Here is a 24,088-nt window from a genome sequence, read left to right as displayed (position 1 = left end):
AGGAGAGAATAGAGCTGGAGGAGGAGAGAATAGAGCTGGAGGAGGAGAGAATAGAGCTGGAGGTGGAGAGAATAGAGCTGGAGAGAATAGAGCTAGAGGTGGAGAGAATAGAGCTGGAGAGAATAGAGCTGGAGGTGGAGAGAATAGAGCTGGAGGAGGAGAGAATAGAGCTGGAGGAGGAGAGAAAAGAGCTGGAGAGAATAGAGCTGGAGGTGGAGAGAATAGAGCTGGAGGAGGAGAGAATAGAGCTGGAGGTGGAGAGAATAGAGCTGGAGGAGGAGAGAATAGAGCTGGAGGAGGAGAGAATAGAGCTGGAGGAGGAGAGAATAGAGCTAGAGGTGGAAAGAATAGAGCTGGAGAGAATAGAGCTGGAGGAGGAGAGAATAGAGCTGGAGGTGGAGAGAATAGAGCTGGAGGTGGAGAGAATAGAGTTGGAGGAGGAGAGAATAGAGCTAGAGGTGGAAAGAATAGAGCTGGAGGAGGAGAGAATAGAGCTAGAAAGAATAGAGCTGGAGGAGGAGAGAATAGAGCTGGAGGTGGAGAGAATAGAGCTGGAGGAGGAGAGAATAGAGCTGGAGGAGGAGAGAATAGAGCTGGAGGAGGAGAGAATAGAGCTGGAGGAGGAGAGAATAGAGCTAGAGGTGGAAAGAATAGAGCTGGAGAGAATAGAGCTGGAGGAGGAGAGAATAGAGCTGGAGGAGGAGAGAATAGAGCTGGAGGTGGAGAGAATAGAGCTGGAGGAGGAGAGAATAGAGCTGGAGGAGGAGAGAATAGAGCTGGAGGTGGAGAGAATAGAGCTGGAGGTGGAGAGAATAGAGCTGGAGGTGGAGAGAATAGAGCTGGAGGAGGAGAGAATAGAGCTGGATGTCGAGAGAATAGAGCTAGAAAGAATAGAGCTGGAGGAGGAGAGGATAGAGCTGGAGGTGGAGAGAATAGAGCTGGAGGAGTAGAGAATAGAGCTGGAGAGAATAGAGCTAGAGATGGAGAGCATAGAGCTGGAGAGAATAGAGCTGGAGGAGGAGAGAATAGAGCTGGAGGAGGAGAGAATACAGCTGGAGGTGAATAGAATAGAGCTAGAAAGAATAGAGCTGGAGGAGGAGAGGATAGAGCTGGAGGAGGAGAGAATAGAGCTGGAGGAGGAGAGAATACAGCTGGAGGTGAATAGAATAGAGCTAGAAAGAATAGAGCTGGAGGAGGAGAGGATAGAGCTTGAGGTGGAGAGAATAGAGCTGGAGGAGGAGAGAATAGAGCTGGAGGAGGAGAGAATAGAGCTAGAGGTGGAGAGAATAGAGCTGGAGAGAATAGAGCTAGAGGTGGAGAGAATAGAGCTGGAGAGAATAGAGCTGGAGGTGGAGAGAATAGAGCTGGAGGTGGAGAGAATAGAGCTGGAGGTGGAGAGAATAGAGCTGGAGGAGGAGAGAATAGAGCTAGAGGTGGAAAGAATAGAGCTGGAGAGAATAGAGCTGGAGGAGGAGAGAATAGAGCTGGAGGAGGAGAGAATAGAGCTGGAGGTGAAGAGAATAGAGCTGGAGGAGGAGAGAATAGAGCTGGAGGAGGAGAGAATAGAGCTGGAGGAGGAGAGAATAGAGCTGGAGGTGAAGAGAATAGAGCTGGAGACATCACTGGCACTGCCCTCAACTGGTTCACATCTTATCTCAGCAATAGACAACAATTCATCAAGGTCAACAACTGCACATCCTCCACCGCCCCCCTATCCCATGGTGTCCCTCAAGGATCAGTCCTTGGCCCCCTCCTCTTTATCCTGTACCTCCTCCCCCTCGGCAACATCATCCGCCGCCACAACCTACACTTCCATTGCTACGCCGATGATATCCAACTGTACATCTCCACCAACACCACCGCCACCACCACCCTCCCCTCTCTCTCCAGCTGCCTGGCCGACATTAAATCCTGGATGAGGAAAAATTTTCTCCTGTTAAACTGCGACAAGACTGACCTCATCTTTATTGGACCTAAATCACTCACACCATTTCCCTACTCCCCCATTGATAACACCCCCGTGTCTCCTTCCGCTCACATCCGCAACCTTGGTGTGATGTTTGACAGCAACCTCACTTTTGAACCCCACATTAATCAGATCACCAAAACTGCTTATTTCCATCTCCACAACATCGCCCGTCTCCGCCCCTTCCTCTCCTTCTCAGCCGCTGAAACCCTCATTCATGCCTTCGTCACTTCCCGCCTTGACTACTGCAATAGCATTCTCTTCGGCTCCACCTCCAAAGTTCTCAATAAACTTCAACTCATTCAAAACTCTGCTGCCCGACTCCTCACCCGAACCTGTTCTCACGACCATATCACCCCCGTCCTGCAGAACCTCCATTGGCTCCCCATTTCACACCGCATCCGGTACAAACTGCTTCTCCTCACCTTCAAGTCCATCCACAATCTTGCCCCCTCTTACCTTACCGATCCCCCCCCCCCCCCCCCCCCCAGGAATCTCCATTCATCCCACGCAAACTTCCTTTCCATTCCGCACAGGACCAGCCGGCGACATTGGGGGGACAGAGCCTTCGCCATTGCCGCCCCCACACTCTGGAACTCCCTCCCCCACGCCCTCCGTGACTGCACCAACCTCACTGCATTTAAATCCCTTTTAAAGACTCACCTTTATAGATCTGCTTTCCTTAAGTGATACTGTATTTTATCTTGAACTTGATTTACTGTTTAGTGATTTTAAATTAACAGTTTTGTTTTATTTTATTGTATTTTATGTACAGCGTCTCTGAGTTACTTGTAAAGCGCTTTATAAATAAAATGTATTATTATTATTATAAGAAGAAAGCGATTTGACTGTCAGAAGAAAACAGCACACAAACAGCATTCTCTTGTGGTGAAATTTGACTTTTTATTGTCCGATCCATCCATCTCAATCTCAATGCCATTTGAAATCCTTAATTGCTTTCACAAGAAGGATTCAATTAATAAGGTCATCACCACCAGTGTTGATATGATACTTTTGGCCACTTGCTTAAACAGACGATGCTGTCATTCAAAGAAACAACAAAGTTGCACACCACAAATAACTAGATGATTTGGATCCCACATTTCATTGTGTTTTTATCATAGACTGTATACAAAGATGGACGTAGCTACCGTGACGTCACCTGTTGGTTTCTGCACTGAGAAAATGAAGCCCGGATTTTGCTACTTCCTGGCTGACATCTTGGATTTTTGGAGCCAGTGACGTCAACAAGGGTGGAGCCAGAGAGCAGTGATTGGTCAGACTGACTGAGAGCCGAGGACTCTGTCCCGCCCTCATTTACAGGCTTCCGCTGTTTACAGACGCTGCTGCTAACAACGTTAGACTACAAAAGTCAAGCTAAACTGTACAGGTAAGTGTTAAAGTCTTCTTTATAACTAGTTGTACTCTTCTCCACATCTGGACTATATCACATATAAAGCAGTGACCTACGTTACTGTAGCTGAAGTTACTGTAACTTTCCTAACTTTGTGTTCACACTAATGCTAAATCAGGTTTGTCAGTGTCATAAACTAGTTAACTGTTAGCTGTAGCTAAGTTTCATGCAGAGCACAGTCGATCACTCATAACAGCTCCATAACTGCTGTCTCGAGGTGCAGTTCATTAATGATCAGCAGATATAAATGAATTTACGTTAATGTTCCTCCACAGAACTCTGTTAGTGATGAATGTTAATCTCTCAGTTCAGTGAATGAAGAACAGTTCAGTTCTGACTTAATATCTCTGTTCTTTGTTTTAGACATTTTTTTCACTCCAACAGTGTATGGTCAGATAACTGTGGAGCTCATGTTAATGCTAGTGATACATTAGAATAAACAGAATAAACTTTATTATCCACCTAAGGCAGTAAAATGGTCTTTGGCCTCAACCAGGAAAACATCTCCACGAAATTAATAAATAGGACAAAACACAACACTGTATTGTGTTCCATTCATACCCTGATGTGTTCACTCTCATTTTTAATGTTCCAGCAGCTGGAATGAAAGGACCTTGGAGATCTTTTCCTCACTGTTAGTGTCTTTTCCTTCCAGCCTTGGTCTGGATCATTGGGAATATCTGGTCTGATGGACTTAGAGCTCCAGAGAACATGAACATCCAGCTGTGGTTGTCTGAAGAGTCTTTTCTCCTTCATCACTGTGAGGAAGAGCAGCACTGAGTCCTCCTCATCCTTCCAGTAATAACAATAATGCTGCAGATTCAGCTCTTCTCTTCATAATACAACTTGTCTTGTGACTGTTCAGTTTTTACATTTCACTGTCAGCAACACATTATTTATCTCATCCATTTATTATATGTGTTTACACATCTTTACAGTTCACAATTGTTAAATAATCTAGTTTTTAAATGTGCAATAAAGGGAATAATGAAGCTCTTGACCTGAATGTGTTGATGTTTTAATGCTATGTATCTGATATAAATGATAGGAAAATGTGCTCTGTATTATCATTCTGCTACAACAGCAGAGATGCAGTTAAAGGTGATAAATGGAACCTGTGAATACTAAGAACAGAGAATAATAAACTGCTGAAACAGTTGGTCTGTCGTTCTGTAAGTGAAAGTTAAACAGGAAGTGGTTCACTGAGGATGTCGTCCATTCAGTCTCCTTCTTCACATCCAGATGAGGTTTTCCTTCTGCTGGCTTCACTCAGAAGATCCTCACAGTGAACATGAGACACCTGAGATGAAGACAGATGTCACAGTATCAGCATCAACAGTAGAGGTTCATTTTTATAGTAACCCTGGGCAGATTTCCTGTTTCATATAGTTTTCCAAGCACTGAAAGACAAAAAGGCCTGTGGTCACTTTAGCTTTAGAGGAGAGGATTTTATTATCCAGCTTATCTGTGCTGTAATTTAAATGTAATAACTGTAGTGTTCATTACGATGGTCGAGAGGTGCAAACCAAATTTACATAATGCAAAACACTTTTACAAAGCTTGAGACAAATTTACATTTAGGAAAACATTTTTACATATCATAAAACAAAATTACAAGTTCTGTAACAAATTTACATTTTAGAAAAACAATTTCACAAGATGCAAAACAATTTTACAACCTCCAAGACAAATTTACAAGCGACAAAACACTGTCCAAGATGAACAACGAGCGAGTGATGTTTTGCCCGTTTTGTGGGGAACATATGAACCGATTGACACGGACCGACCACACGAAAAACAAAACCGCGTCAATCGGCTCATATGTTCCCCACAAAATGGGCAAAACATCACCCGCTCGCTGTCCATCTTGGTTCACCATCAGCAACAACCAAAAGTCGCATTAGCCGCTCCTCGTTATCACTTCTGGTTCAACACCGGAGTTGGGACATTCCCTTTCCGGTTAAATTCCTCCTCTTTATCCTGTACCTCCTCCCCCTCGGCAACATCATCCGCAGCCACAACCTACACTTCCATTGCTACGCCGATGATATCCAACTGTACATCTCCACCAACACCACCGCCACCACCACCCTCCCCTCTCTCTCCAGCTGCCTGGCCGACATTAAATCCTGGATGAGGAAAAATTTTCTCCTGTTAAACTGCGACAAGACTGACCTCATCTTTATTGGACCTAAATCACTCACACCATTTCCCTACTCCCCCATTGATAACACCCCCGTGTCTCCTTCCGCTCACATCCGCAACCTTGGTGTGATGTTTGACAGCAACCTCACTTTTGAACCCCACATTAATCAGATCACCAAAACTGCTTATTTCCATCTCCACAACATCACCCGTCTCCACCCCTTCCTCTCCTTCTCAGCCACTGAAACCCTCATTCATGCCTTCGTCACTTCCCGCCTTGACTACTGATATAGCATTCTCTTCGGCTCCACCTCCAAAGCTCTCAATAAACTTCAACGCATTCAAAACTCTGCTGCCCAACTCCTCACCCGAACCTGTTCTCACGACCATATCACCCCCGTCCTGCAGAACCTCCATTGGCTCCCCATTTCACACCGCATCCAGTACAAACTGCTTCTCCTCACCTTCAAGTCCATCCACAATCTTGCCCCCTCTTACCTTACCGATCCCCCCCCCCCCCCCCAGGAATCTCCATTCATCCCACGCAAACTTCCTTTCCATTCCGCACAGGACATTGGGGGGACAGAGCCTTCGCCATTGCCGCCCCCACACTCTGGAACTCCCTCCCCCACGCCCTCCGTGACTGCACCAACCTCACTGCATTTAAATCCCTTTTAAAGACTCACCTTTATAGATCTGCTTTCCTTAAGTGATTCTGTATTTTATCTTGAACTTGATTTACTGTTTATTGATTTTAATTAACAGTTTTGTTTTATTTTATTGTATTTTATGTACAGCGTCTCTGAGTTACTTGTAAAGCGCTTTATAAATAAAATGTATTATTATTATTATAAGAAGAAAGCGATTTGACTGTCAGAAGAAAACAGCACACAAACAGCATTCTCTTGTGGTGAAATTTGACTTTTTATTGTCCGATCCATCCATCTCAATCTCAATGCCATTTGAAATCCTTAATTGCTTTCACAAGAAGGATTCAATTAATAAGGTCATCACCACCAGTGTTGATATGATACTTTTGGCCACTTGCTTAAACAGACGATGCTGTCATTCAAAGAAACAACAAAGTTGCACACCACAAATAACTAGATGATTTGGATCCCACATTTCATTGTGTTTTTATCATAGACTGTATACAAAGATGGACGTAGCTACCGTGACGTCACCTGTTGGTTTCTGCACTGAGAAAATGAAGCCCGGATTTTGCTACTTCCTGGCTGACATCTTGGATTTTTGGAGCCAGTGACGTCAACAAGGGTGGAGCCAGAGAGCAGTGATTGGTCAGACTGACTGAGAGCCGAGGACTCTGTCCCGCCCTCATTTACAGGCTTCCGCTGTTTACAGACGCTGCTGCTAACAACGTTAGACTACAAAAGTCAAGCTAAACTGTACAGGTAAGTGTTAAAGTCTTCTTTATAACTAGTTGTACTCTTCTCCACATCTGGACTATATCACATATAAAGCAGTGACCTACGTTACTGTAGCTGAAGTTACTGTAACTTTCCTAACTTTGTGTTCACACTAATGCTAAATCAGGTTTGTCAGTGTCATAAACTAGTTAACTGTTAGCTGTAGCTAAGTTTCATGCAGAGCACAGTCGATCACTCATAACAGCTCCATAACTGCTGTCTCGAGGTGCAGTTCATTAATGATCAGCAGATATAAATGAATTTACGTTAATGTTCCTCCACAGAACTCTGTTAGTGATGAATGTTAATCTCTCAGTTCAGTGAATGAAGAACAGTTCAGTTCTGACTTAATATCTCTGTTCTTTGTTTTAGACATTTTTTTCACTCCAACAGTGTATGGTCAGATAACTGTGGAGCTCATGTTAATGCTAGTGATACATTAGAATAAACAGAATAAACGTTATTATCCACCTAAGGCAGTAAAATGGTCTTTGGCCTCAACCAGGAAAACATCTCCACGAAATTAATAAATAGGACAAAACACAACACTGTATTGTGTTCCATTCATATCCTGATGTGTTCACTCTCATTTTTAATGTTCCAGCAGCTGGAATGAAAGGACCTTGGAGATCTTTTCCTCACTGTTAGTGTCTTTTCCTTCCAGCCTTGGTCTGGATCATTGGGAATATCTGGTCTGATGGACTTAGAGCTCCAGAGAACATGAACATCCAGCTGTGGTTGTCTGAAGAGTCTTTTCTCCTTCATCACTGTGAGGAAGAGCAGCACTGAGTCCTCCTCATCCTTCCAGTAATAACAATAATGCTGCAGATTCAGCTCTTCTCTTCATAATACTTGTCTTGTGACTGTTCAGTTTTTACATTTCACTGTCAGCAACACATTATTTATCTCATCCATTTATTATATGTGTTTACACACCTTTACAGTTCACAATTGTTAAATAATCTAGTTTTTAAATGTGCAATAAAGGGAATAATGAAGCTCTTGACCTGAATGTGTTGATGTTTTAATGCTACGTATCTGATATAAATGATAGGAAAATGTGCTCTGTATTATCATTCTGCTACAACAGCAGAGATGCAGTTAAAGGTGATAAATGGAACCTGTGAATACTAAGAACAGAGAATAATAAACTGCTGAAACAGTTGGTCTGTCGTTCTGTAAGTGAAAGTTAAACAGGAAGTGGTTCACTGAGGATGTCGTCCATTCAGTCTCCTTCTTCACATCCAGATGAGGTTTTCCTTCTGCTGGCTTCACTCAGAAGATCCTCACAGTGAACATGAGACACCTGAGATGAAGACAGATGTCACAGTATCAGCATCAACAGTAGAGGTTCATTTTTATAGTAACCCTGGGCAGATTTCCTGTTTCATATAGTTTTCCAAGCACTGAAAGACAAAAAGGCCTGTGGTCACTTTAGCTTTAGAGGAGAGGATTTTATTATCCAGCTTATCTGTGCTGTAATTTAAATGTAATAACTGTAGTGTTCATTACGATGGTCGAGAGGTGCAAACCAAATTTACATAATGCAAAACACTTTTACAAAGCTTGAGACAAATTTACATTTAGGAAAACATTTTTACATATCATAAAACAAAATTACAAGTTCTGTAACAAATTTACATTTTAGAAAAACAATTTCACAAGATGCAAAACAATTTTACAACCTCCAAGACAAATTTACAAGCGACAAAACACTGTCCAAGATGAACAACGAGCGAGTGATGTTTTGCCCGTTTTGTGGGGAACATATGAACCGATTGACACGGACCGACCACACGAAAAACAAAACCGCGTCAATCGGCTCATATGTTCCCCACAAAATGGGCAAAACATCACCCGCTCGCTGTCCATCTTGGTTCACCATCAGCAACAACCAAAAGTCGCATTAGCCGCTCCTCGTTATCACTTCTGGTTCAACACCGGAGTTGGGACATTCCCTTTCCAGTTAAATTTCCATCCATTATCTATACACCGCTTATTCCTCACTAGGGTCGCGGGGGGGGCTGGAGCCTATCCCAGCTGACTCGGGCGAAGGCAGGGGACACCCTGGACAGGTCGCCAGTCTGTCGCAGGGCTACATATATAGACAAACAATCACTCACACATTCACACCTACGGGCAATTTAGAGTAATCAATTAACCTCAGCATATTTTTGGACTGTGGGAGGAAGCCGGAGTACCCGGAGAAAACCCACGCATGCACAGGGAGAACATGCAAACTCCATGCAGAAAGATCCCGGGAAAGCCGGGACGCGAACCAGGGATCTTCTTGCTGCAAGGCGAAAGTGCTAACCACTACGCCACTGTGCAGCCCCCGGTTAAATTTAATTTGTAAAATTGTTTTTTGGATATGTAAAAGTGTTTTGTCACTTGTAAATTTGTCTTGGAGGTTGTAAATGTGTTTTGCATCTTGTACATTTTTTTTCTAAAATGTAAATTTGTTTCAGAACTTGTAATTGTGTTTTATGATATGTAAAAATGTTTTCCTCAATGTAAATTTGTCTCAAGCTTTGTAAAAGTGTTTTGCATTATGTAAATTTGGTTTGCACCTCTCAGCCACCGTAATTCATCATTACTTTGATCATATTCTGGAAGTTTATTTTTCCAATCTACATTGCAGTAAGAAGCACTACAACATGTGAATCAGTCATTAAACAACATTAACCGTTATGGAGTAAATTTACTGTTTTTTCCAGTTTAACTTCAGAGACTCAGCAGATATTCAGGACTACTGACAACACAGAACCTTAATCTCACTGTTTTAATCACATTTGGGTTTTCTAAACATTACATTAATGTGAACCAGCGTCTCCACTGACAGTTTTATTAACTAAATGTACCACATTACAGTAACACAACACATTTCAGCTGTTTACATGAAACACAACACAAACATCATTAGCTTAATGCTACGTTAGCTTTAATCAGGCTAAAACTGAGCAGCTAGCTCGGTTAGCATCGCTTACATTAAAGCTAATATTTACTGGATGCTAACTTTCTTCTCTGGTCAACACACACAGAAATAAACTCCACCAACATCTGGAGTGCATGGCACACATTACATCTGACACTAAAGTTGCATATAAAGTGCAGTAAAAGCGGCACCATTAAGAAAATAAACGCTTACGGAACTATCAGAGTCCTTTCAGTGTCTGCTGGTAGAATCAGCTGAAGGTAGAAAACTGGTTAAAACAAGCCAACAGGCAGAAAAACTATCTGTGGAAAATGTTCTGCTGCTGCACCGATAAATAAACCAACAGTGATCATATCAGAGTTAATCCAAACGAGAATAGAGTTTACGGTGAATGAGCATCTGGGCTGCCTCCTCCATAGCACCTGTCAATCATTCCAGACCAGACTGTCAGTCAAGTAGCCCCGCCCCTTGGCTTTGCAAAACTTTAATGCCCAATATAAAATTCAGTCTTGATTTAATCTCAGATCGGCCACCTGATCTCTCATTTTGACCATAACAGCTAATGGAAAAAAAATCCTGAGCCGTAGAAAAGCAGTCTATCAAATTTTAGTTTTTCCCGTGATGAATTGGGGTTTATGGAGCCAGAGCTTTTTGGAGACAGCCCCTGGCGGACGGTGTGATATTGCAAGTTTTTGACACTTCCGTGTTGGCTTCATTTTTAGAGCCAGGCGCTACGTCCATCTTTATTATACAGTCTATGGTTTTATGAACAAATTAAATCCCATGCACTTTTCCCCACTTGCACTGTGGCACAAACATGGGAAGAGTTATAGCCAACTGACAGAGTTAATTTATTTATTTTTATTCAGTTATTAATTGATTGGTTGTACTGCTATTGTGGTCAATCAAATTTTAGATTTTTTGTTTTTCATGATTTTATCATGTAAAGCACTTCCTTGCTGTGAGGAGGGAAGCAGTATGAGTGAAGTTACAGTTAAAAGATTAAAATTAAAGTATTTGGGATATGTAACAGAGGAACAGCAGAGATGTAGAGACAGGCAGTGAAAAAGGCTTTTCCGTGTTACTACAGAATATCAATGATACATAAAATCATAATATACAAAAAAATTGCAGCCCAGGTGAGCAGTCGATTTCATAAAATAAATATTCCTATATCTTTAGCTTTAAAGTCAACAGACACTTCTGCTGTATTTTGTTCCATGAAGCACTAGTTTATGTTTTGTTTTGTTTTATGCTGCTGAATGTGGTGAATGTATAAATTTTCTAAGGTTTATATATTTACTGCTCCTTTCCAAATGTGATGTCTGGTCCTTAATTGCAGTGCATGGAGCTCTGTCACTACTATACAGATAGGTATAGATAATGAGCTTATGGCAGATGGGAGGGTAAATCTGCTCCTCTGTGTGAGCCACGTGCTATTTGTAGGGTGGAGATCAAATTTACAAAGGATTACTTGCAGGAGACTGCAGTAAAAAATCTCTGATACCATCTGACTTTTAGCCCAAAGTCAATTTGTCTCAAGCATCAGAGAAAAGCACAGAGGGATGCAATTAAAAGTTTTATCAATGCTGTCACAGCATGTAATGGCAGAGGCTGAAATAGGATCCATTGGGCTAACTCCACTGGTGGAGAGGGGCAGTTTACAGCCCTGTTTACTGTAATGTAACACATCACTACTATTGACTGCAACCTTGAATGTGACTTTACCACTACCTCGAAGTAAAAAAAAAAGAAAAAGAAGAAAATTGCAAATGTTTGGGAAAGCCTTATAATCAGAGGAACAGACAAAAACTATTCAGATCAGAAATGTTTTCACTACTGAGTAATTCCCATAAAAAATCCATCTGACTGATCCAGTCAGAATAAAAGCAAGTGCTCACATAAATAAATAAAAAAAATTGACTCACACATCTGACATTCAGGATAATACTTTCTGTCTTGATTCAGTTGATGTATTTACCATTTTTTTTTGTTTCTTGTAGGAATAACTTGTCTAACAAATTATACACATTGTTGCCATCAATGTAGTAAGTCTTTGAAATGTCACACAAGCAACACAAATGTTTATTTTAGCGTTTTGAACTGAAGTGCATCAACCCTGTTGTAGAGGCTAAGCCACTGCTTGAAGCCCCTGAGGTGTTTCACCAGGACTTAAATTTTTTTTTTTTTTTTTTTTTGTCTGCATTTGTTCTCATTGTTTAACTCCACAAAAGGGGAGTCAACATTATATGAGATTGATGCATATTTTAGTCTTGCAGCCAAATATTTTAATATTTAGTGCATGTGTGTGTGACCATCACCGGCCCTCCCTGAAAGCTAAGCAGATATTCTTTATTAGAATTCCCTATTATGAGCCAGGGAGGGCAGTGCTACACCTCAGTGATGTGTGGGGGAAACAAAGACTGGACAGGACAAACAGGACGAACAGGACGAACAGGACGAACAGGATGAACAGGGATAGAAAATAACAGGTGGTGCTATTGCAATTAAAGATTGTAAGGTGGTGTGTTATGCCCAACTACTAACTGTCCATCAATAAAAAAATAAATAAATAGATAAAAATTTGAAAAAAGAAAAGAAAACCAAACCAACACAAAAGAAAAAGAGATTCAATAATAAATGAACAAATGGTACTGAGCACCATAATTGTGGGTGTCTTGATAGTATAGAATAGAATAGAATAGGCCAGAAAAGGATACTAGTGCGAGAGAGAATGAGTTTAGGGTAGAGACTGGAGAAATTCTCAGCACATTATGGTGGGACCCATCAATCGCTGAAATGGGACTCGGCAGTAGCTGGCAAGACCTGATCAAACATGCAAGTGTGAAGAACCCCGAAGCCCAGAACAGCAGTCACGGCAAGGCAGGGCCAAGTCAACAGGGCACCCCTCCCCCCGGGCCGTAGGAGCCACAGGGTGGCGCCCCCAGAGAGCCACCGGGGCCACCGTGAACGACGCGAACCCGGAGAACAAGAGGGAGCAGCTACTGACACCCCCAGCGCGCCCAGACCGACCCAGGTGGCCCGGGGCACGAGGACCCACCCGCCACCCAAACCCTAACCCCGCCCACCCCAGTCCCCACCAAACCCCCCACCCCACCACCTGACCCGCCCACCCCCACCCTCTCTCACCCCCCCCCCGAGGGGGCCAACGGCCCCACACAGCCAGGAAGCCAGACACAGGGGCCGAGCGGCCCATCGAAGGGATGGCAACCAGCCCATCACAAGGCAGGCCACCACCGGGAGCCGGTCAGAGGAAATTGGAGCCGGGACCCGATGTGAGTCCAGAGGGTAAAAATGGATAGTGTGGTGGGGCCCGGCGACGCCAACAGGGAGGCACCCCGCATACCCCCCGCACCAGGCCTCAGGTGAGCGCAGCACACCCAGGGCCCCCACTCCCCGCAATGCGCCCTGACAACCCACCAGGACAGAGCCACCACATGTCATCAGCCCGCAGTACAGCCACAGCGCCCACCAGGACGGCCAATCCAGCCCCCGCAGCCCACCAAGAGCCATCGCACCTGCCTGGACCTGTCAGGCACGCAGGAGAACCCCCCCCGACCACAGCCCCCAGGTCCCGGGGACCCCCCAGCCACAGCAACATGGATGATGGTCCACCCCCGCCACCCCATAGCTATAAGGGGGCCGGGTCCCACCAGTGAGGCCATATTAGTGAGATCCCCCCATTACTCCCTGTTAATATGTCTCCTGATCCCAGACTGGAGACATTATCCCTGCACCGTGATAGTGTAACCCTGAGTGTCATGTGGTGCATTAAAAGTGGGGAGGCTGGGCGAGGTGTCCAGGGGGCGGGCCAGAGGACCACAGAGGATGGCTACTCTGCAGCCTACCCTGGCCCAAGTTCCCCGAGCCATCCCAGACCTACCCCCAAGGTGTGAGTGTGTGTGGTGCATTAAAAAGAAATTAGAGAGCAGGGGAGGCAAGCAAGAGGGTGATGGGGAAGAGACAAGGCCGTAGAGCCCTGCCATCTGCCCCACCACAGAGCCCATCATTCCTGCCCCCACCTGCTCTCAGGGCCCTAACTGTTGTGTCCCTATATGTGCCTAAGAGTAGCTATATACAGTGATGTGTGAAGTATGTGAAGTGCACAGTAAGAGGCAGTCTGGTGTGGATCCGGCCCATGAGGACAGAGCAGCGGGGGAGACAGGTAGTAAGACCACCGGTACTGATACAGAGGGCACCCAGAGCCCGGAGGCAAGAGGCCAAGGTGAGCCCACACGAACCCGACCGGCCCGGCCAGCACCGAAATCCCCAGAAGTCGCAGCACTCGACCAGCACCCTGGTAGGCGCCGTAGCCCCACCACGGGCCAGCCGCATGCAGCACCCTGCCCCGGAGGGAGGACCAGGCCGCACCACTAGGAAGCAAGGGCCATGAGCCCCCACGCCCACCCCGGAGCCGGCACGTACAGGATGCAGGGCGCCCACCCCGCAGCACCACCGAGACCCCACCCACCTCACCACACCCCAGGACAGCACCGGGCCCGGACAGAAGCCCCCAGCCAGCAGAAATTTATCTCCAGTGGCGGCACACAGGCAAGTACCAAGGCCTGTGCCCAGATGAGCCAGAGCCACCCCCCCAGAGAGACCACCCGGCCCCCATGCCAGACCCCCAGGCAGCGGAGGGCCCCCAGCCCCCCCAGGGGAGGGAGAGGGATAAGGACGAGCGGCCAGGCAGGAGAGGAGGGAGGAGGAAGGAAGCAGAGCAGGAAAGGACAGGGGAGCGACCGGAGGTCCGACCCACCCCAAACCCCAGGGCCAGCCAGGGCGCCCCAGAAGAGACCAGCCGCCGCCACCCCCAAGGCCCCAGGAGAGCGCACAGACCCAGCAGACCCAGGGCTCAAAGGGAGAGACACCGGGGACACCCACCCCCAGGCAGAGGGGCCCGAGCCACGCAGGCCCCGCAGAGCCAGAGAGCAACCCCAGGAGCAATAGGGAAAGGACACCATTAGTGCATGCACACAGCCTTGAAGTCCATGATGCCATCCTACTTAAAAAGGTAGAGGGTTAATAAACTGAAATAAAGCAGAGAGAAGTCAGACCATACACACAGACAGAATAATAATTACAATTTTTAAGAGGGAAGTGGCATACGCCCACGTACAAGCGGAGGCTATAGATTAATATTTATTGATTTAATAAATGGAGACCATTTTTCTTTGAAGGAGTCCAATTGTTTTTTTCTGATAGCAGATATTCTCTCAAGTGAAATGTGTTCTGTGAGGAGGTTCAGCCAATGGATGATGTTGAGGGCTTTCTTATCTTTCCAGTTAACTAAGATAGTTTTTTTGGCGATGGCGATAGCTGCAAGTGTGGGTTGGATATGAATGTCTGGTAGGGCTGTTTGCGTTAGATCACCAATTAGGCAAACGTTCGGGGAATGTGGAATCCTGCAGTCCAAAATATTGGAGAGTTTCTGCATGATTGTTACCCAGAATTGATAGACGGGTGTACAAAGCCACAGAGCGTGAAAGTAAGTGTCCGTCATGTTTTGGGTGCATTGCGTACATGTGTCTGAGCGTGAGAAGCCCATTTTATACAGTTTATATTGCGTTATATGCGTTCTGTGAAGCACCTTAAATTGGATCAATTGTAAGTTGGTGTTTTTAGTCATTTTAAATGTGTTTTCACAGATTTGGGTCCAAAAATCAGAGTCAAAAGATTTGGATACGTCTTTTTCCCATTTTTGAGTTGGTAGGTGTATAGAGTGTGTCTTTGAGAGTAAACCATAAATTTTTGAGAGATTCTTCTTATTTCTTGGAGAGAGTTTCACAATGTAGTCGACAAATTCAGGTGGCTGTAAATCCATTGGCTGTAAAGTAGTCTGAAGCGATGGAATTCTACTTGTAATAGTCTTCTTTACCTGTAGGTACTGGAGAAAATTTCCATCAGGACTTAAATAACTGACGCACCGACAAACTTTACAGCATCTGATAAAGAGAGCCTGAGACAATAGCTTGTGTTTCAATAAACTGTGCATTTATTGCTCCAAAGCAAATCTAATCCAGCATTCTTCATCTCAAACAAATGATTCACCATGACCAGCTTCTTCAGAAAGCAAAACTGTTTTACCTTCCAGGTGGAACACCTGCCTGGACAAAGATTGGTTCCTACTTATAACGTAGCGCTCATTGGCTCCTACACCTGTTTTGCTGATCCTTACACAGTCTACAACAGTCAGCATCGGTTTCGAAGATTCCTAAAAGGTTCCGTTGTGTAAGAACATAACTGGTAGTATTGGAAATAGTGTTACACAGTATTCTGATTCTAGAAAAGGATTGCATACATTGTAAAAAAATTATATGAAATCATATTTTTTTAGTATGAATGTTTTATTTGATCAGCAGTGTTTGCTCAGTGCAGCATTTCTGATCACTGTTGTGGATTTGTAACAGTGGGGCAGGTAGTGTCTGCAGCTCTACTTTTCTGCAGGCAAAGTGAGGATGTTAACTGCTTTTTTCCAGCAGCTTTCAGAGCCCAAAAAACATAGCTGTGAATCCAAGTGATGATGCTGATTGTCCACAGCTTGTGAATACGGCAGACACACAAAGAGAAACATGGAATTATTTCACTTAAGTAAGTGACAGGGAGAGAAAGCCCATTTGTAAAACATGTCATGAAGCTGCACATACCACATGGACCACACCCAAAGAGTTGAAGTATGATTAAAATCTGCACTAAGGTTCTTTTTAAATTTGAAAAAAAAAAAAAAAAAACTCACACAAAAAAATTTCATGTTCTTTCATCTATTATTTCACTACTTTCCCTGATGTTTGGGTTTTGCCATGGTTTCAGTGTTGATAAATATGCAGGTATTGTATCGAAGCCAGAATTTTATTATTGTGACAACACCAGTAGGAGATATTCATTCATGTGAAAGTTCTTTTCATTCTGTTCAGTTCATTCTTTCCATCATATGGTTGATCACTTTACTACTAAAAACTGGCATCTTGCCCATCACAATTTTGGGGCATGTTGGCTCCCATTTGGTTCTTTCCAGTCTGCATTGGTCCCGCGTTTTGCTCTCAGTGACAGCTTAGTCATCATTGCGTACCTTAGGCATAGAGAAGCCCTTTTAGCTCTTATCGCTCACCCCAGCTTCCTGTTCTAGGCTCAGCTCTGATTTTGTCAAAAAACTCTGTATAGTATCACAGACAGGCCTCATTTACTCACCCTTAATTAAATCCCTTTGCAATCTCTAACTATAAAAAATCCCATACATGACATAAAAAAATTTCCTCATCATTGTTTCTCTCTGTGTTCTTTCTCCGAGTGTCCCTGATCCCAGAGCTGGATGCTTCAGATCTGTGGTTGTTCTCCCACCAACTGGCCTAATCTCCATCTGTGGGATGCTGCTGCTGACCTTCCTCCAGCCCACTGCTTCCAGCTGCCCATTTCCATCAATCTACTCTGCATCACTCTCACTATACTTGATATGCTCATCTACATATTTTTGAATTTACCAAGAGCTATATATGTAGTATATTTAATGCCAGAGCTGTACACCATAGCAGTAAACTATAATCAGTTTCCATGTCAGTTGTACTTTGCATGTATCATCTGTCTTATCATGCATGTATTATACTGTGTGTTTTATGGTCTTTGTTCCCCCCCCACCTCTCTACCTCTATCCCTCTATCTCTACCCCTCTACCTCCATCCCTCTATCTCTACCTCTCTACCTCTTCTGTTCCTCTCAATCCGCCCGGCCAGCAGCAGATGGTTCCCCCACATAAAGAGCCGGGTTCTGCTCGAGGTTTTTTTCTCTGTTAAAAGGGTGTTTTCCTTGCCACTGTCGCCTTCGGGCTTGCTCTGGGGGTTCAGGCATATGGGTTCTGTAAAGCGTCTTAAGACAATTTGACTGTAAAAAAATTGAATTGAAAAAAATTGAATTGAACTGTTTATTTCAATGCATTAACTACTAATGATACCTAAGGGAGTGGCACACTTAACTAAGAGCCAGATCTCCTGATAAGGTGGATGACAGTCCAAGCAAAGGCACTCAGTGTCCATCAGGTTTTAGTTCTTTGACCTTAAAATCATTGTGATGTCTTCAGTTGAATGGCAAAGTTAATGTCAACTTGCCAAAGTGTGAGTAACAAACTCTGATTGTTGTTAGACACGATTGTCATGTTTTAGCTAATAATAGCCTGCTGCAGTACATAGCATAGTTTCGGTAGCTCAACTCAGTGTTGATGATAACTTAAATTTCAGAAGATGATAAAAGCATGTCAGCAGTGTCTGTGAGCAGTAGACAAAGATAAATGATATAATCCACATCCTACTGTCTCTGATAATGAAGAGATATTATGCTCAGTCGTGTTTTTTGGTTTTGTTTGCATGGTGGCCATGTTTACTCCACTGAGGAGCTGGGCTGACTATTTACTTTACTAGTTTTCAAGCCTACAAACTACATGAAGTTTATCAGTTATATTACGTTTATATCTATTATCTGCATATTATTGTATTTTCTGCTCCCTGTCTGCATCTCCATCTCTTTGTCCCTTTAAGGATTTGTTTAGGCCTTCATTGACATCACCTGATAATTAGGTACATATGCTAACTTCGCAAATCCCCTACATGCAACTATTAGCAATCAAGTTTAATTGCAGGACAGAAATTACTATTTGGGTGGAATAGACCTTTAAACCACAAGTCCTAGCGCAGAAAGTACTCTATGGGTAGAATAAACCTTTCAAATTACAAGAACTTGAACAACATAGTATTTTGGGTTAATCTTTAAAACCATGAGTCACTGCATTTTAGGGATCACCATTTGATAGGCAGAGCTGCCATGAAAAAAGGGTCCTTGAATTGTAGTCTAAAACTGCAGCCTCCTCTAATGCAGACACGTACCATTAGACTTCCCTCCGTACTTCTTAAAGGAGAACATTTCTTTGCTAATTTAGCTTCTTTTGTAGGGACTCACATTTGTGTTAGCATTGGGTTAGCTTTAGTTCAGTCACTGCTCCCATGTGGTTCTTAGCGTTCAACATGGTCTCTACATTCTGGTTGGTCCCAGCTTCCACTCTCAGTCAGTCAGTTAGTCACAGTGAATGAACAATCAGGTGAATGATTGACTCTTTCTATCCTCGCTCTGGCTCAGTTAGTCAGGAAATACACACAGGGATGTTGGAGAACTGCCAAAATGCTGCTCACTGATTTGCTATTAAGTGAAACCTTGCTAATACAAAGCAGCAGTGTACACTAAAGGGAGACAAACTCTTCCACTCATGAGCAATTCAAGAGACCAAATCATTCACCAAGAAAACTGAGATCATGCCACTATTTAAAGATCTGTTCCTAATGGCTTGTTCAGTCATAACATCACTAATAATGGGACTCATTTGTTACACAGTTGTTTTCATATTAGGGACATTTCCTTTCTTTGAATTCCGTTTGTTTGGCTGTGCAGTGCAGCATCGCTAACACTCATCGACCTACCATCTGAAAGGTTCAGATCACAGATCAGTCCATCTGCTCAGATCAACGAAAGGTCATGACCTTCAAATTGGTATTTTAATGACTTTCATGCCTCTCTCCTCCAAAATAATCACTCCACTTTTCACACAGCCACAGAAGATCAGAAAGCTATCGAAGCAGTATCTCTACTGCTAACAGACTTTATTTCCTGGACAGTATTATTTATGAAATGGTTTTAGAGAAGAAGCTGTAATTGCTGTGTGATACGGTGCACAAACTGTGAATGTAATTGCTATTTTCCACTTAGATACTAAATCAACATGCAAAACAAAATCTGACAGATATAATCTAGCTTTTATGAAACTGCTCACCTGCTTCCTTCCATGTACTCCCATGCCTGGTTTGATCCCTTGGGCTGTCGGTGTTGTGACAGGCTATAAAGTAAAGTAATGAGTCTGCCTGCCTCATGGTCAGTCTGTATGGCTACATCATTGTGGGCCGTGAAAAGATAAAGTCACAGTCACGACTGCACACAGATAGAGGATCAATGAGTTATATTGTATCAATATCACAGCCATAATTTCCCTTGAGGATGGATTGTCTGTTGTTGCTTCAGAACATTAATAACATTAAGCATGGAAAAGTCACATGCAAAGCAGATCTTTTACAAATCACTGTAAGACATTGTCAGCAGCTGGGACAAGATGCTTTCTGACAGTCTGAAGAGAACTGATGTTACTGTCGGTGAAGTGAAATACGATGACAGGTCAACTAGGATGATGAAGCAGTAATAGGACTAATGTGATTCTATATTAACTAGCTGAAGTCAAATCAGTTACACGTGTGTTTCTGTCAAACAGAGATAGACATGCACGATTGAGATGTGAAATTCACAGTGATTCTAGACAGATTTTAGAAGCAGTCAAAAGACACAAAGTGAATTCTGACAAGACAACAGGCTCCTGGGGGAGCCAAGCATCACCAGGTTGTCTATGGAGTGGAACTTGAAAAGCTCTCTTTGAGATACTCAGGGGCTGTGTTGTTAGAGATATTATGAAGCACACACAGTTGTCAAATCTTTCAACCACCCAAGCTGTTGGAATTGCTGTTTGCCACTTCTTGTCTTGGGGTCAAATCCAGCATAATTTTGAGAATCCTGCTATGAGAAATATGTAGTTTTTCTTTAGACTTTCAAACTGCAAGTAGATTGCAACTCTAAACAAGACAACTGGAATGGAAATGACTTCTTCACACTGAAGTGAAACTCACAAATCTCTAGTGGCAGGACATGGAAGCATAGTAAATTTAGCATATCGGCTTATCTGAACGGACACACACTGGTCACCCACAACGCTAAAATCACATGTCTAATTTTGTGTAGGTGTCCCTTATGGTGGCCCTGAATCATCAGCCATGGACACTGGTATCTGGCACAGGACACAGATCATGAGGCTGGATCCACACCTTAGACTCTTTTCAGTCTTCCTTAAGTTGCTCCTGAGAAGTTTGAGAAGAGTGGACAGTTCCAAATTCTCCAAAAGCCCTGTGCTGTATCTGCCTACTGTGTTTGGCACAACTCAGATATAAGCAGTGACATGATGCTGCAGTCCAATCGGTAGCACTGTGTGACTGTTACATCCTTTAAAAATGTTTAAGTCAGTGCCAACCTTTCAGAAACACACTCCGAAATCCTTTTTCTGTGTTGGATATGAGGGGCAATGCAGCATACCTAGGTAGCAGACCAGCACTGCACTTGTAGTATGAATGGAACAGCATATATTGATATTAAGACAACAGAAGCTTTTCACAGATGAGATTTTGCAGGAAAAAGCACAGGTGTAAATGACAAAATGATTACAGTTGAATTACAATAAGTGGCTTCAGTTTCTGTAATTGCACATGCTGGCTTAATGTCATGGCTGGAGCTACAGCATATCAGCCAGCATCAGCATTGGAACTTACTGATACTCTTGTGGCTCATTGGGAGCAAATCTCTTCAGTTTCCATAATCTGACATAAGCCATTACAAGTTTGTACAATCAAGTATTCATTGTTGGATGTTTATGCTTGATCAAAAGTGCAATTCACAGAGATCACTTCATTATGACATTTTCATTTTTCTCCTTTCTTTTCACACTTGGTTGGTGTTGACTGTGGTACTACTACTACAGCAGATGAAAAATAATAACTAATAGTGGAACTGATCTTGCGTACCAATAACCAATATCATCTCTGCCTTTAATTTATACTGATGTGGATGCTTTCCACTGTTTTGTTGTTATTTATATGAAAAGCCGAAATACTCTATTCTGCTCTGATTCTCTGCAGAACATATCACAGGCCTTAATTGTGGCACTAAAATTCATATTGAATTATCTGGAGTGAAATACAGATGGAAATAGGCCTGTGATTTTCCTTGAGGGAATGGCATGATGCACAGTCTCCATAGTGCTGATATCATTTTAATCACTGCCGCCTGCTCATATCACTGCCTGTTATGAGCACTCAGAAGATCTCAAATGTCTTTCTCTGGGATGGTCCTCACAGCAGCAGGGCCACTGCAGTTTGCTGTTATTGTTCCTGGGTGTATACCTGCATGTGGGTGGTTGGGGTGAGAAACTACAGTTCTTAAGCCAGTCGCATGTGTACACTCTTGTGAGAGGGGGCCTAAAGGATCGTTGCATGGGTTCTGCATGTTGTGGGCCATTTACTACCAGCCATTTCCCAATCTCTGTCATGCTTTGCTTACCAGGCTGCCAGTGGCTTCAATTCATTCTACACGGGTAGAAAAATGAATTTGTTAAATGACTTAAATGACTTAGAGACTGTGCAGACCAGCTCTGTCAGGTGCTCCTGCACATCTTTAACCTGAGCCTGAGTCTGGAGAGGGTTCCTGTGTTATGGAAGACTTCCTGCCTGGTTCCTGTCTCTAAGACCAGGAACCCCAGGGAGCCTAACCACTTCAGACCTGTGGCCCTCACTTCTCATCTGATGAAGCCCATGGAGAGGATCGTCCTCAGGAACCTCCATCCCCAGGTGAGCCCACATCTGGATCCACTGCAGTTCGCCTACCAACCGAACATTGGAGTGGATGATGCAGTGGTCTACCTGCTGCACAGATCACTGACTCATCTGGAGAAACCCAACAGCACTGTGAGGGTCATGTTCTTTGACTTCTCCAGTGCTTTCAACACCATCCAGCCTTCTCTGCTTAGGGTGAAGCTTGAAGGAGCGGGAGTAGACTGTCACCTGGCTGCTTGGACCATCGACTACCTCACCAACAGACCACAGTACGTGAGGCTTCAGGACTGTGTGTCTGATGTGGTAGTCAGCAGCATGGAGGTCCACAGGGGACAGTCTGTCCTCCTTTCTCTTCACCCTGTACACATCGGACTTCCACTACAACTCTGGGAGCTGTCACCTCCAGAAGTTCTCCGATGATACAGCCATTGTTGGGTGCGTATCTGAGGGGGATGAGGGGGAGTACAGGATGGTCATCTCTGACTTTGTTGACTGGTGTGAGTTAAACCATCTGCAGCTCAACGCTAGTAAGACGAAGGAGATGATCGTGGACTTCCGCAGGAGGAGGACACCCCAGACTGCACCAGTGAACATCCAGGGTTTGGATATTGAGATGGTGGACACATACAAATACCTGGGTGTTCACCTCAACAATAAACTGGACTGGACACACAATACAGAGGTCCTGTACAAAAAGGGCCAAAGTCGTCTCCACCTGCTGAGGAGACTGAGGTCCTTTGGAGTGTGCAGGACTCTGCTCAGGACATTCTACGACTCTGTGGTAGCGTCTGCTATTTTCTATGCAGTGGTCTGCTGGGGAGCAGGGAGCACTGAAAGGGACAGAAAGAGACTAAACAGACTGGTCAGGAGGGCTGGTTCTGTCCTGGACTGTTCCCTGGACTCCATAGAGGAGGTGGGTGAGAGGAGGATGTTGTCAAAGCTCACATCCATCATGGACAATCCCTCTCACCCACTGCATGACACTGTGGGGTCTTTAAGCAGCTCCTTCAGCAGCAGACTGAGACATCCACCCTGCAAGAAGGAACGCTATCACAGGTCCTTCATTCCATCTGCTATAAGACTTTACAACATCAGCATCACTGGCTGATGTTAACATAAACTGGACTATATCATTACCACCCCAAACCATAAAATTTGCACAGACAATATTGCACTGCTACATCTTTGCACTTTTTAAACTTTATTTTTTTGAAGCCACTTTATACTGCATTGTCTTACAGTGTGTCAATACTGTACTATTTCATCCTCATTTCTCATCCCTGTACATATTGTGAATTATTATTACTACTATTTTATTATTATTTATTATTATTTTATTACTATTATTATGTTTACAGATACATAGGCTGCTGTAACAATGTGAATTTCCCCTGGCCTGGGGAGATACAAAGGACTATCTTATCTTATCTTATCTTATCTTATGACTGGAAGTAGTTGTGTTCAATTAAGACTCAATCTTCAAATTTGAATGGAGAGATTTTTATGGCTATGTTTTCTGCACTATTCTGATAGGAGAGTGTGCTGGCATTGGGGAGTGCCATTGCTAGGTGGAGTGTGCTTGGTTTGCAACATTTTTTATGCAGGTGATATGTGTCACAATATCACATGAATGCCAGGATCCAATGTCTCCCAGTTGAATTTTACATTTTTAGAAGATGATCAGTGTTATACATGTCATCCATCTTTTTTAAAAAAAATTTA

At 43.7% G+C, this 24,088-nt stretch overlaps 1 protein-coding gene across 1 annotated transcript in view; it reads left to right on the top strand.

The window, feature by feature from the left end:
* Nucleotides 1-24,088, top strand: part of LOC129349720 (trichohyalin-like) — a 46,976-nt gene that overhangs the window by 4,347 nt on the left and 18,541 nt on the right. The gene's annotated exons all lie outside the window — the stretch shown is intronic.

The sequence above is a fragment of the Amphiprion ocellaris genome, chromosome 9 (genome assembly GCF_022539595.1).
Source record: "Amphiprion ocellaris isolate individual 3 ecotype Okinawa chromosome 9, ASM2253959v1, whole genome shotgun sequence".
Taxonomy (NCBI): Eukaryota; Metazoa; Chordata; class Actinopteri; family Pomacentridae; genus Amphiprion; species Amphiprion ocellaris.
Note: the sequence above shows the minus strand (reverse complement) of the source record. Positions and strands in the feature narration are given on the sequence as shown.